Genomic DNA, 12,300 nt, shown 5'->3' on the forward strand with positions numbered 1-12,300 from the left:
GAATTGGGGCACGGAGACCCCACCTCGACGCGGAGGCTCGCGCCCGGCCGCGCGCACAGCTTCTTGTTGCCGGCAGGATTCCTCCTGGGGCTGCGCTGGGAGCCTCGGGGCGCGGCTTCCTCGATCCCCGCCCCCAAGTTTTCTGTGCAGCCTGAGGTCGGGAAGGACGGACGGAGAGTGGATCCTCCAGGTGGTGGGAAAAGCTGAGCACGGCGGGCTTAGCTTTGACGAAGCTGCGATTTCCCGGGTCTACGGAGGCTGTGGCGCTCCTGGGCCCCCAACCTGGCCCTTGGGGAGAAGAAGCCTTGGGGTGGAGGAGGGTATCGGGGCGCGACCCTCAGAGACGCCTGGGTGCGCGAAAGTCAGAGTGAGGCAGGAGGAGGCGCAACAGGACTAGCCTGGAGGGGAGGCGGGACGACCCTTCCTCCCCACGGACAGGCCGGCTGCTGTACGCTGTGCCGACTTCGGCCGGCTTCACTGGCCAACTCCACGTGCTGAAATACGCACACCCAATGGGATGTGCGGTTGCCCATCCACAGCTTAACAGCCTGGTGCCAGATACCCTGCTATGGGAGAGGGGGCAATCCCCACAAAAGCACGGGCTTATGGGGCCCCGGTTCCTTCAGGGCTCACCCCACGAAGAAGGGCTCCCAAACGGCCCCACTCGACGGCTTACCGGAGGATGGTCCTGCGCAGTGGGTGTTTGTTGAACAGATAAGAGACAACAAAAGAGACTAAGAAGAGGTTTGTTCTATGAACCGGGGAAAGTGAAGCAGTCGCAAAGGAGAGTCTCGCCAAAGGGCAATCCTGGGGAAAAGATGGAGAGGCATGGATTTTTCTTGGATGTGTGCCTCATCCTGGGGCTCATCCCGCTGACAATCAAATATTCATTGCAAAAGAGGGAAAAGAAATATGCTGCGGACTATGCTGGATGGTCTGATCTCTCCCTTGGACAGAATTAACGGGGCAATTCCTAACCCCTCGTGGTCCTCAGAATCACCTAGCCTATGCACACCCCCACTAAACCACTGAAGTCCAGTTTCTGCGAGCGCAGCCAGGGAATGTGTATTTTTAAACAGGCCACCTAGGTTACTCTGATGAATGCAAAGTCGGAGAGCGCTGCTCTCATGCACTGAGCCTGAGCTTTATTCTATTAATAAAAAGAAGAGGAGAATCCTGGGTGTCTTAAGGTGGCAGTTGAGTGGCCTTTGCCTTCTGGCGGGTAGGAGAGGAGACCGGTGCTCTAAGCACCCGCACCCACCGCTGGGCTCAGGATCTGTGCTGGAGAATAGAAGGGGTAATTTAATTACTCATGCCTTTTTAGAGCATAGTACATGTGGAGAAGGTGGGGCATGCTGAATTTTATTTTAGCCAAATACCCCTTATCTCCTTATATAATTGATATTTTATATTGAACATTAGGGGATGGGTCATTTGTCATCAAATTGCCTGTATTACAAAAAACGATAGATACAACCTAACAGTTCAAACATGATGAGTTAAATAAATGATGGTAAAAATAGACGCTGTAATAATATTTAATTGCTGTTACTGCTACGAGGATAAATGTCTACTGACGTGGAAATATGTTCAGGACATAGAAATAAGTGAAAAGGCAGTCCTAGACACAGTGTGAGCCTGTGCGTGTGTGTGTGAGTGTGTGTGTCAGAGTCTGCATACATATGTAAATGTTTCTGAGCATTTTATTTCCTTTCTTTTGCTTAGTATAGGTAATGCTATTTTTCTCTCTGATGAACAGGTATTGTTTAGGGAATAGAAATAGTTAATTAAAAACAATAAAATTTAGAGTGTCAAGACCCCCAAGGTTACGGCTTTTGTTGAAAAGTTTGTCTGTGTATAAGGGCTGGGGTCAGGGTGGTCACTGACGGTCCTCACACATCTGTTCTCATGAGTTTGGCCCATTGCTCAGTCAGTCAAGGAATTAACATATATTAATATATTCCTGTAGCTAAGATGGAAGAGAATAGCTATGACTCCTTTTTGTTTTTTGTTTTGTTTTGTTTTGTTTTTTGCAAGTCATGTATTTTAATGGCGCTACAACTAGAGGTATTTTTTTTTAATCGTTGGCCTTAGCAATGAATCTTCTAATTCAAGAGGAAGATATTACATGCCGTGCTGACCGTACAGCTTCCACCCAGTAGGACCTGAGGTGTGTGTTTGTTCTTTATTGTCCCTTGACAGATTACTCCAAACTGTGGCCCACACCAGCACACAGTTATACCACAGGAATGATTACTCCTGGGGCCAGGAGTGCAGGCTTCACTGGGACCTCTGCCCCAGGGGATCTCCGCGGCTGCAGCAGGTGTCTGCCCAGGGCTGCCGTGTCTTCTGAAGGCTCAGGCTCATCAGGGGAGGAGCTGCTTCCACGCTCGCTTCTGTGTTGCTGGCAGGATTCTGTTGCTTACAAGCTGTTGGACTGAAGCCCAACATGGCATCAACCAACCGTGGCATCAACTTCAGGCCGCCCTCTGCCCTGGGCAGGTGACTGGCTTTGCCAGAACTAGCACCTATCAAGAGCCAGGGGGAGAGTTCCAGTGGACGGAACTTGCAGCCCCTCCACCAATCCAGTCTCAGGAGAGACCGCCATCTCTTTTGCCTGGTTCTATTCATTAGAAGTGAGCCGCTGAGTCCAGCCCTCTTCGAGGGTCTGGCTGTGAACACTAGGGGCAGCGGCCAAGGGGAGCCACTTGGGAGGGGAGGTGCTGCCTGGGACCTGCCAAGGACAAGGTGAAGGAGAACATGCATAGGCACAGATGCCTTTCCCACTTCCCCTCTGTGGTGGGCACAGGAGCTGCAGATGTGCCCTAAAGGAGTTGTGGCATCCCAGGAGGGAAGCAGCTCCCAGCCATGAGGGCACCAGGACCCAGTGCCCCAGCATGTCGGGCTGCACATTCCAGGGCTACCTGAGCTGCAGCCTCTTCCCCTCCCCTGCCGTCTCTGCCTGTGCATGGAGTGGGCGTCTCAAATCTGCAGGGGCCAAACTGAGCTCAGGCCTCTGCACCCCCGCACAACCTCCCACCGCTCAGTCTTCCTCACCTCAGCTCCTGGTGACTCCATCCTCCCGGGGACTCAGGCTGAAACCTTGCAGTGCTCCTCCACCCCGGCATCTAAGTCCCTCAGGAAAGTCCCTCTTGGCTCTTCATTGCATCTGGAGCCACTGGTGCCAAGCCACCACCTCTGACCTGGACCGGCACAGGCTCCCTCCCCATCCCCTGCTCTGCCCCCACCTCCACCCCACCTCCATGCCTTAGGTGTCCTCAGCTTCAAAGTCAGGGTGCATCTATCAGGATGTAATTCAGGCATATTCTCTGCTGACTCAAAGTCACAGGCCCCACACGGCCCACTGGCCTGTCGTTTGGTCCCATCAGATCCTGGTGCTGCCCAGAGGCCCATGCGGGCACCCGACAACCTCAGGCCCCCGACAACCTCAGGCCCAGCCTGCTCTTTCCTCAGGCCAGGCCCTCCTCTCCCTACCCACTCTGCCCACCTTCCTCAGGTCTGTCCTGAAAGGTCTCCGGCATGGCGAGGCCGAAGCCTGTCCCCTAGTGGCTGACATACAGTGGTGACACTCTCTGTGTGGGGGAAAGAAAGAGAGATCAGACTGTTATTGTGTCTATGGAGAAAGATGAAGACATAAGAAAGTCCATTTGGATCTGTACTAGGAAAAATTCTTCTGCCTTGAGATGCTGTTAATCTGTAACCCCAGCCCCAACCCTGTGCTCACAGAAGCATGTGCTGTATTGCCTCAAGTTTTAATGGATTTAGGGCTGTGCAGGATGCGCCTCAGTAAAAACGTGTTTGCACTTCCCTGGGCTCCAGGCTGCCAGCTGCCTGCCCAGGGTCTGAATGTCCTACTGTGATCTGTTTCCTCACCTGGCCCAGAGGACATATAGGGAAAGCTTGTTTTGAGGATTAGGCAGGGTAATCCCAGTCAGCCCTCATTGGCTTGCCTATCCTCAAGGTCTTTTTGATTTCTTTTTTCTCTTCTTTGTTATGAAACTCAGAAAATTGTCCTCCAGCATGTCTTCAGCTGGGGAGGTGGAAAGACTGGACCATGCCCTTGACTTCAGGGCCCTTTGTGTTCCCCTCCTCCTAGGGTTTTTAAAAGCATATACTTAGCAACACACTCTGTACCTGAGGGAGCTGCAGAGAACATCCTGCGTGTCCAAACCAGAACACTTTGTTCCCTGACCCCAGGCCCTCATCACACCCCAAAGCCCAAATACGTTCATGTGGCCAGCTTCAGACAAGAGTCTGAACTCAATGCTTGTTTTCTGGGGTCTACACAGGACCATATGATGGGGCTACCTCCATTCTACCCCTGTGCCTCCCCCAATCCATTAGGGACCTCAGCTCCAGTGATTCCTAACTGGGAGCAAGGTTCCCCAGGCAAGGAATGCAGTCCTCCCCAGGATGCTGGCCTGGCCGTGTCCCAATGGACATCAGTCCTGGAGCAAGAGGTCCAAGGCAGGGAGTTTCACCCCCCATTTCACCAGGTGTGGTGACCTTTCTGGGTTCCTAGCCTTTAAGATGGGATTTTTACAGTGTGCCACAGTGGGGGAACCCGAGGCCCAGGGCCAGGAGCGGTAAAGAAAGAAAACCTCTGTGACTAGGAAACGTGTCACTTGCCCAGCACAGCCGCTCCAGGATAGCACCCTTTGGGATGTACCGCTGAGCTGTTCCTGGCACGTGGCATGGCACTGTGGTGGAGGTCAGCAGCTGGTGGATTTGGGGGTGGGGGTGCTGGCAGGAGCGGGTAACTTTGGACCCACCATGGGGAGGAAGGGGACATTGCCCCTTTCCCCACACCTTGAGCACAGCAGTAATTTTCTTCTCTGATGTGTGTGGGCACCAATGCCTATATGGGTGTGGGTGCGTCCTCTCCTTTTGTTGATGAAGAGCCTTCCTGCAGCCATTGGGGTGGGTATGGGCACCACACGTGCCTGGCAGCAGGGTGGTGCCTGCGGAGGCTTGGCTACTCTATGTCTCACTGCCACCTCTCCAGGGGAAGCAGACCCTGTGCCCTAGTGCCCCTCATACCCAGTCCCTCACATTCTTCACTTGGCATCTCCCTGCCTGATTCTCCCAACTCAGCCCCTGCCAGGTTTCTCCAGGCCCTGTGGGCCCTAGGATGGGATCAAAGGAGACAGCAACTGTGCTGTCTGCCTCTGCCTGACGTCAGGGATCCCTGGCCGCTACTGGCATCTGGTGGGCAGGATAGGTGGGGAGGTCAGGGCTCAGCTTTTCCACTCCCCAGCCTGCACTGGCGAAGTCACCAGGTGTAACTGGCCTGGAGGCTGATCTGTGTCCTCCACAGTCCCTTGATGCGTTATATTGAAGCCAATCCTTGTGTGAATGACTTGACCTGTTGTTACCGCCCAGATCAAACCAGAAGCGAAAGACTCTTGCACTTGGGCCCAGAGCCTGGGGCTGAGGCCGCCATGACCACCCTGTTCTCTTCCTTCTGGGGTACCTAGGAAGCTCCCAGGACTGAATGATCCCCACAAAACACAGTGACCAGGAAGGGAGGGCTGGAGGTCAACTCCCCCCACCTCTACCACCACAACCAAGAGTCCCCATGGAGGTTGGCCCTGAGCTGTGGGTCCCTGTGGGATGCAGGTTCCCACGGATACTTCGGGGGACAGCACTGGGCCTAGCCAGGGAGCCGGGGACTGGTGTGGCCAAAGTGGGTAGCAATATGTTGCCAGAACAAAACTACAGTGCAACCAGCCCAGCTGGTAGGGAGAAGGAGGCCTGCCTAGCAGGACCGTCCACCCCTGTCCTGGCCCCAAGCCCAGACTGCCTGCCTGTATTGGACATTGCCTGGTCCAGGAGGCCTGGGCATGAGGGTCAGGTGGTGTGTCCCTGGTTTCGAGACTTTGGTGGTCCCTTGGGAGCTGAGTATCCTCTGGGCAGGAGGAGGGCCCGCGGTCCACTGTTTGCATCGGCCCCTGGGGCTGTGCCCCTACACCGGCTTCTCAGCCTGCACAGGGACGTGGCCAGGGCTCCTCCCCTGCTCTATGGCTCCAGCTCTGAACAGCTCACTGATGACTCTGACAGCTTCCTCCACAAAGCTTGGGTCCTCCTCTGTGGGAATGGGGTGTCCCAAGCCCCCTGCAGGCAGGAACCCACCCCCAGCCCCTCTGGTGGGCCCTCCTGGGTTTTCTTACCTACTGGCTTGTGAGACCCGGTTGGCCAAACTTGGTGTCCTATTTTTATTTTGGCCTTTTTCTTAGTGTGTGTTTTCTGTAACTACTGCTGTGTAGATCTTCTATTTGAGTTTTAGGTAGAGAATCTTGCCCACCCAGAGAGCCCCCACCCCAGAGAGTCTCCATTTCAGCCCCCCCTGGGCTGGTCCTGCCTGTGCTCTGCTTGGTGTGAATGTTGAGTGTGATGGATCCACACGGCTACTTGACCCTGCATCTCCTTCCTTCTTGTTGCTGAGGCCGGTTCTGTTCTCTCTTTCTCCACCTGAGCTGCACTTGAAGCCAAGATGAAGGATGAGAAGTGGTTGCTACGCAGGACCCTCCTGCAGCGAATCTGCTGTGAGGAGGCTGCGCTGGCCCAGCCTGTCATTTCCTTCTCTAAGCTCATTCCAGAGGTCGGCCAGGGGCAGCCCGTACCTGCCTGCTCTTGTGGCCAGTGAATCAAGAATGGATTTTACATTTCCAAATGGCTGAACAAATAAAAAAAATAACAATTCATGACACTGAGAAGGTTCCATATCCATAAGTAAAGTTTGATGTGGGTGCAGTCATGCCCATCTCTTCACAGGCCACCTGAAGAAGGCTGCTGCGGTGTAGCCATGGCAGAGTTGCATTCTTGAGGCAAAGATCAGTTGGCAAAGCTGAAAATACTGACTCCTGGCTCTTTAGGGAAACAGTTTCCAGTCCCTGGTTTAAAGGCTGTATGGCAGGACCCCAGGATCTTGGTCAGCTTGTTCCTCCCTCAGGGCCTGCTGTGGCCTTCGCTAGTATGTCTGCAAAGTCTGCGTGCTATGGTGCCTCTCATGGGGGCATTGAGCTCTGTCGTGCTAGATTTCAGGGTGTCTGCCTCATGGTCACCTGTCTCACCAACAGAGACCCTGTGGCCAGATTCAAACTAGCAGGAGCAGTTGGTCTTTGGCAGCAGGGATACCTTCAAGCTGAGCTGCCACCCGCCCTGACGTGGTCCCATGACACTCACTGTCTCGGTCAAGGTTGGGCCAGGGGTGGTGTCCTGGACTGCCCTGCGATGTGGATCGTAATAGCCAGGGGGGAGAGGGGGTTGCTATTACTCCCCATATCATGGGGAGTGCCTCACCCCCTGCGATGTGGATCGCAATAGCCAATTACTCCCCCCTGCAACGTGTGTCCATTATTAGCAGTCTCTTTTATTCAGGATATTAGGAACAATTTCACAGGTTGTGTATACACAGCCTGCGACAGGAGAACGAACACCATCCTCTGCACCTCCGGATATTAGGAACCATATCACACAATGAGGGTACACTTTTTGGGAGATTTGGGGTAATGTCGCCCTGTGTTTCCCTGAATATTCGGAGACATATCACAGGGTAGTTGTACACCCACTACTCTCTTGGCAGGAACATCATACTTTACCTACTGGAAATTAGGAGAAATATCACAGACTGGGTATCAAGCCACTGTCATACTGGAAGTAATATCATGCTCTCCCCCACAAGTTATGAGGAATAATATCACAGGGGGGTGTGTACCTTCTCCGGTAGTGGGAGTAGTAATATCATGTCTTCCTTTAGATGACAGGAACAATATTGTCCATCCCTTCAATATTGGTAGTAATACCATCTTCTCCTTTCCTGGACATAAGAAATAATATCACAGGAGGGGTGTACACCCCTTGCAACGTTGGTAGTAATATCACCTCTCCCCTGTGGTTATTAAGGATAAAAATCCCAGGGTGGCTGTACGGTTCCTACTTTATTGCGAGTAATATCATCCGTTCACCCCCTGGATAAGAGGAACCATACCACTGAAGAGGTGTCCACCCCCTTCGATATTGTCAGCCATGTCATCTTCTTCCTGCCTGGATATTAGGAACGATACCCCAGGGTTGGTGGCCGTGTATACCCCCTGCGATATCGAAAGTAAAATCATCCTCTTTCCTGCTGGATATTAGGAACTATATCACAGGTGTATGTGCACCTTCTGGGATATTGGGAGTACTCTCAGCCTCCACCCTGCTGCATATTAGGAGCAATATACAGGGGGCAGGGTGGTCACACCCCCTGCGATATTGAGAGCAATATTCTTCTCTTTCTCCTGTACATTAGGAACTACATCACAGGGGCCTGTACACCTTCAGCGGTATTGGGATTCATGTTATCCTCTCCCCCACTGAAAGTGAAAAACCAAATCACAGAAGGGTGCACACCCCCTGCGATATTGCCACTGGTATCATCGTCTCCTTCCCAGGATATAGGGAACAATATCCCAAGCGGGTGTACATCCCCTGCAATATTGGGAGTAATGTCTTCCTCTCCCCCGCTGGCTATTACGAACAATGTCACAGAAGGAGTGTACACCCCCTGCTCTATTGGGGGTGATATCCTCTCCATCCCTGGATATTAGGAACAATATCACTAGGCAGTGTACATCTCCTGCAATACTGAGACTAATCCTCTCGCCCCCTGGATATTAGGAATCATATCACAGGGGTGGTGTACATCCATCGCGAAATTGGAAGAAATATCATCCTCTCCACCTTTGGATGTTAGGGAAAATATCACGGGGGAGGTCTACAACCCCTGTGATATTGGGAGTCATATCATCCTCTCCAACCCAGGATATAAGAAACAAGATGACCGAGGAGATATACACCCACTGTGATAGTTTCAATAATGTTATCCTCTACCCGATGGCTATTAGGAATAACATCATAGAGGGGTGTACACTTTCTTCAATGTTGGGACTAATATCCTCTCCCCGCCGGATATCAGGAACAAATCTATTAATTATTAATATTAATAAATATAATAAAAATTAATAATAATCATCAATATTAATAATCATAATAAAGATAGTAAAAATTAATACTGGTTAAAATGTTAACAAATAGTATTAATAATTAATAATAATATCACTATTAATAATTAATGATATCAGCAATTAATATTGCTTCAGTCAATAGTAAGAGATGTTGGTAATAAAATAATGATTAATATTAAGAACTAATAATATTGTTAAATGACATTAATATTAATAATTAATTTTAAGTGTGCATAATCATGTATGTAAAATAATTATCCGTAAGTAATAATGGTATCCAATTAATTAATAGTGTCATTGATAATTATTAAAATCAATCATTGATGTTTAATAATTAATCATATTATTACTCCTAATACCGCAAGGGGTGTACACTTACCTATGATGTCGTTCCTAATATTCAGGGATGGACAGCATGATATTAGTTTTAATATCATAGTATGTGTACACTCACGCTGTGACACCGATCCTAATATCTAGGGTGATACAGTATGACATGACTCCCAACATAGCAACGAATGGACAGCCACCTGGTGATATTGCTCCTCATATTCACGGAAGAAGCATATGATATCACTCCCAATATCGCAGGGAGTGTACAACTCTTCTCGGATATTGTTGCTGGTATTCGGAGGGGGAGAGGATGATAATAATTCCAGTATCGCAGGCTGTGTTCACCCGCCCTGTGATATTGTTATTAACATCCTGGAAGGGAGAGGATGATATGACTCCCCATAGAGCAGGAGGCGTACACCCAGCCTGGCATATTGTTCTTAATATCCATGGAGTGGAGAGGCTGATATTACTCCCAATATGGCAGGGGTGAACATTCACCCTGTGATATTCTTCTTACATCTCAAGGCCGAGAGGTTCATATTACTCCCAGTATCGCAGACACTGTACATCCCCGTGTGATACTCTTCCTGATATCCGGAAGGGGAGAAGATGGTATTAATCCCCATATCGCAGGAGGTGAACACTCACTCTGTGATATCTTTCCTAATTTGCAGGGGAGAGAGGATAATTTCATTCCCAATATTGCAAAAGATGTACACGCTCACCCCGTGATATTGTCCTTATATTCCAAGGCAGAGAACAATATCACAGAAAGTGTACACCCCCAGTGAAGTTGTTCCCATGACCCGGGAGGGAAGAGGATGATATTATTTTCAATATCGCCGGGGGTGTACAGGCCACCGGTGATACTGTTCATAATTTCCACCTGGGAGAGGATGATATTACTCAGAATATCCCAGGGGTTATAAACACTACAATGATTTTGCTACAATAGCCAGGCAGAGAGAGGATGATATTCCTCCTATATTGGAGAGGGTATACACCCGTCTTTGATAACTGTTCGTGATGTCTAGAGGAGGACATGACATTACTCACAAAATCGTAAAAACGCTGTGGATCCATCGGGATTCTAATATCCAGGCAGAGATATTACACCTCAAGTCGAGGGGAGTGTCTACCGCGGCTGTCATATTGTTTCCTATACCCAGTGAGGAGAGGATGACTTCGCGACGAATATCGAGGAAGCCAAACGCCCCCGTGATATAGTTCCAAATACCTACCTTGGGAGAGGATGATACTACCTTCAATAAAACGGGTTGTCCAACTCGCTGACATATTTTTTCAACTATCCAGAAGAAGAGAAAAAGATACTACTCCCAATATTGCTGGGGGTGTCCTCCGTCATGTGATATTGTTCTCAGGGCTAAAGGGAGAGAAGATAATGTCATTCATTGAACTACAGGTGGTGCACCGGCAACGGTGATATTGTCAGGGGGGTGAGCCACCCCCCGCGAGGTGGGGACCAATAGCCACCCCCTCTCCCCCCCCTGGCTATTGGGAGCCACCTCGCAGGGGGGTGGGCCACCCCCCGCGAGGTGGGGACCAATAGCCACCCCCTCTCCCCCCCTGGCTATTGGGAGCCACCTCGCAGGGGGGTGGGCCACCCCCCGCGAGGTGGGGACCAATAGCCACCCCCTCTCCCCCCTGGCTATTGGGAGCCACCTCGCAGGGGGGTGGGCCACCCCCCGCGAGGTGGGGACCATAGCCACCCCCTCTCCCCCCCCTGGCTATTGGGAGCCACCTCGCAGGGGGGTGGGCCACACCCCCCCGCGAGGTGGGGACAATAGCCACCCCCTCTCCCCCCCTGGCTATTGGGAGCCACCTCGCAGGGGGTGGGCCACCCCCCGCGAGGTGGGGACCAATAGCCACCACCCTCTCCCCCCCCTGGGCTATTGGGAGCCACCTCGCAGGGGGTGGGCCCACCCCCCCCGCGAGGTGGGGACCAATAGCCACCCCCTCTCTCCCCCCCCCCCCCCCCCTGGCTATTGGGAGCCACCTCGCAGGGGGGTGGGCCACCCCCCGCGAGGTGGGGACCAATAGCCACCCCCCTCTCCCCCCCCTGGCTATTGGGAGCCACCTCGCAGGGGGGTGGGCCACCCCCGCGAGGTGGGGACCAATAGCCACCCCCTCTCCCCCCCCTGGCTATTGGAGCCACCTCGCAGGGGGTGGGCCACCCCCCGCGAGGTGGGGACCAATAGCCACCCCCTCTCCCCCCCCTGGCTATTGGGAGCCACCTCGCAGGGGGGTGGGCCACCCCCCGCGAGGTGGGGACCAATAGCCACCCCCTCTCCCCCCCCTGGCTATTGGGAGCCACCTCGCAGGGGGGTGGGCCACCCCCCGCGAGGTGGGGACCAATAGCCACCCCCTCTCCCCCCCCTGGCTATTGGGAGCCACCTCGCAGGGGGGTGGGCCACCCCCCGCGAGGTGGGGACCAATAGCCACCCCCTCTCCCCCCCCCCTGGCTATTGGGAGCCACCTCGCAGGGGGTGGGCCACCCCCCGCGAGGTGGGGACCAATAGCCACCCCCTCTCCCCCCCCTGGCTATTGGGAGCCACCTCGCAGGGGGGTGGGCCACCCCCCCGCGAGGTGGGGGACCAATAGCCACCCCCTCTCCCCCCCCTGGCTATTGGGAGCCACCTCGCAGGGGGGTGGGCCACCCCCCGCGAGGTGGGGACCAATAGCCACCCCCTCCTCCCCCCCTGGCTATTGGGAGCCACCTCGCAGGGGGGTGGGCCACCCCCCGCGAGGTGGGGACCAATAGCCACCCCCTCTCCCCCCCCTGGCTATTGGGAGCCACCTCGCAGGGGGGTGGGCCACCCCCCGCGAGGTGGGGACCAATAGCCACCCCCTCTCCCCCCCCTGGCTATTGGGAGCCACCTCGCAGGGGGGTGGGCCACCCCCCGCGAGGTGGGGA

At 53.2% G+C, this 12,300-nt stretch overlaps 1 protein-coding gene across 1 annotated transcript in view; it reads left to right on the forward strand.

Moving 5' to 3' along the window:
* DEFB108B (defensin beta 108B) overlaps positions 1-12,300 on the forward strand; it is an 875,574-nt gene that overhangs the window by 257,185 nt on the left and 606,089 nt on the right. The window lies entirely within an intron of this gene.

The sequence above is a fragment of the Macaca fascicularis genome, chromosome 8, assembly GCF_037993035.2.
Source record: "Macaca fascicularis isolate 582-1 chromosome 8, T2T-MFA8v1.1".
NCBI classification, from domain to species: Eukaryota; Metazoa; Chordata; class Mammalia; order Primates; family Cercopithecidae; genus Macaca; species Macaca fascicularis.